The following is a 2,788-nucleotide window of genomic DNA, read 5'->3' as shown; positions in this document are numbered from 1 at the left end:
ACACAGGTCACTGAGGAGATCTCAGTCCAAACTGTTTCTAATCATTTCCCAATACTATTTTAAATTACGATTCAATCCTATTGGAGGGGAGTGAGTGAGAGATATGGCAGATGCAATACAACGTGGATAAATGTGAGGTTATCCACTTGGGTAGAGAAAATAAGAACGTCCCTGTCTAATAATTACATTTAATCCAATTTTTTCTGTCCTGCTCAGTGAACAACACTGGTGTGGGGAAGGCCAAGGGTTAGCTGAAGTCACATTCTGTGTGTGTGGGGCTGAGCAGCAAGGAGATCAGTATCTCTTGGCCTGCATTTACATGTCAATAGAGAGCTGTCCTCTGAGACAGACATTCCACACATGGCAGAGACTAGGGGTGGAGTCTGCTCACAGCTCACTGAGGATATATCTGTGTCTGAGGGACTTCAGTTCACAAACCAAAAACTCACTACACTCAAAACATTACCCCTCTGCTTCAGTGTGTGTGTGTGTGTGTGTGTCGCTGGGTGTGTCAATCTGCCTGTTTTGAGCTGTGCATTTTGGCTGTTGACATGTTACTGATTGACTCGAGATTGGAGATGTTGAACTCCTGTTGTGCTGTTTTGAATATTTTATTAAAATGTCCCTGTTATTGCCTTTATAATCAATGTTATCTCCTTTTTTTCTCCAGAGGCGTTTTTATTTGGAGAACTGGAAGGAAGTCGGGAATCCAGTGAGGAGGACGAGGGAGGGTGAATTCTTCCCGAGGGAGCGCTGGCTGAGGCCTGTTCCGCAGGCTTCACCCGGGTTATTACCCTGACTGAGGTTTAATTTTAATATTGGAGGGATCAAAAAGAGTGAGTGAGGGAGGGAGACAGAAATATGTATAAGAGGGATAGAGAGACAGCGAGAAACACAAGAGAAGGGGATTTTCACAGTAACTTCATTGCAGTATTAATGTCAGCCTAATTGTGATAATAAAAAGATTTTGAGTATTAATTGTCTCTCAATCTTTTTTAACCTCTGGTTGAAAGCTGTGACTTATTTGTATTCGGATGTTGCTGAGGGGTTGTAAAACTGAAAAGGGGACCCTGGGCTCTCGCTGTATGAAATAGTTTCAATCTTTTCCTGTGGTTTAGTTAATTTTCTCCCTCTTTTTCCCAGGAATTTGAATTTTGAAAGACTGCAATGTGAGCAGGAATCTTTGGGTAAGGGTATTTCTCCCGAGCATGGATGGATGGACTGAGGCCTACTCCACAGGCCGCACTCACGTGAGTTGTCTCTTTATTGCAGCCCTGGCCTTGCACTTAGACACAAACACATTAAACCTTAGGTGGGCGGCAAAGAGTAAAATACAAATCTGGAATATGAAGCTGTCTAATTTTGTTCCAAAATAACAGGGGTTATATTAATTCTTTGCGTCCCAGGGGTGGGGGTGGGGGGTGCGGTGTGTGTGTGGGGAGGGGCGGGGGGGGGCATTTCACCGTTTCAGCCACTCTCTGTAATCTGGTAGAGAGAGAGAGAGAAATCTCAGATCAGAAACTCTGAACTCAATTTTGAAAGTGGTCATCATTTGTGGGGCTCTCCCTGTGCCCAGGTTGCCGGCATAATTCACAAAATTAACGATAGTGGGGTCACTTTTAAATGAACCCATTGACTGTAAAGTAATCTCGATTGCCCGGAATTAAAGTCCCTTGACTTGAAGCGGGTCTAATTCTGGAATGAAGCCTGTATTTTAGGCCGAGGCACAAGTATGAGAGTGAAATTAAATTCGCAGGAGGTCATTTGAATTCAGTTTGCTGTGGTTGTGAATGTTGGATTCCTGTGTGTGACCCTGTCTCTCTCTCTCTTTCTCCTTCCCAACTATTAGGATGATAGAAAGAGAGAGAGAGAGAAGTACAGAAAGAGTGTGGGGCTGGGGGGTAATAGAGATTAGAGAGAGGGAGAGGAGAAAGACAGAGATGGTGGAGGGAGAGGGAGGTCGTGAAAAAGAGAGGCTTTCTCTCCCTTTCTGTCTTCCTTCCATTCTTGCCCCTCTCTCTCTCTCTCTCTGTCTCCCCAGCTTTCTGCCACTATCTGTCCATTTCTCTCCAGCTTTTTAGTGTCTCTTTAAACCTTTAATCTAAGAAAACCACCCCACAAACTGCAATGGGGAGTCTCATCACATCTTTCTGGGGATATCCTGATTAGAGAAACAAATAGAACTAAATGCTGGAAGGCTGATGAGGGATAACGAGGGAGACAGAAATATGAATGAGAGGGATAGTGGGACCGAATGAGATAGCGAGAGAGAGAAAGAGAAAGACAAGGGAAGTGGGAACTGTCTCTCAATCTTTTTTATTCTGTGGTTTATAACTGAGATTAGTGTAGGTGGATGTTGCTGAGAGTTTGTGTGACTGAGAGGGGAATCTTGGCCTCTTGCTGTGCTACAAGTGTAAACATTTTCCTGCGTTTTAGTTAATTTTCTCCCTCTTTTTCCCAGGAATTTGAACTTTGAAGACTGCAATGCGACCAGGAATCTTTGGACAAAGGCTATTCTCCAGAGGACAAGTGGATGGACTGAGGCCTACTCCACAGGCCGCACTCACGTGAGTTGTCTCTTTATTGCCGCCCCGGCCTTGCACTTCGACACAAACACATTAACCCTTTGGTGGGCGGCAAAGAGTAAAATACAAATCTGGGAATATAAAGCTGTCTAATTTTGTTCCAAAATAACAGGGGTTATGTTAATTCTGAGCATCCCGGGTATGTGTGGTGGGGGGGGGGGGGGGGGGGGGGGGGGATTTCACTGTCTCAGCCACTCTCTGCA

The 2,788-nt window shown here is 44.8% G+C and overlaps 1 long non-coding RNA gene across 2 annotated transcripts; it reads left to right on the top strand.

Moving 5' to 3' along the window:
* Positions 1-513: 513 nt before the first annotated feature.
* On the top strand, positions 514-2,566 carry LOC140406301 (uncharacterized). Of its 2 annotated transcripts, none has more exons than XR_011939121.1 (3): positions 514-804; positions 1,144-1,250; positions 2,462-2,566. It is a non-coding gene; the product is annotated as an uncharacterized lncRNA (long non-coding RNA). The 2 variants fall into 2 exon arrangements; XR_011939122.1 differs by having other exon boundaries at positions 514-836.
* Positions 2,567-2,788: the final 222 nt, after the last annotated feature.

Source organism: Scyliorhinus torazame, unplaced genomic scaffold (genome assembly GCF_047496885.1).
Source record: "Scyliorhinus torazame isolate Kashiwa2021f unplaced genomic scaffold, sScyTor2.1 scaffold_449, whole genome shotgun sequence".
NCBI classification, from domain to species: Eukaryota; Metazoa; Chordata; class Chondrichthyes; order Carcharhiniformes; family Scyliorhinidae; genus Scyliorhinus; species Scyliorhinus torazame.
This window is presented reverse-complemented; position numbering and strand designations above follow the sequence as displayed.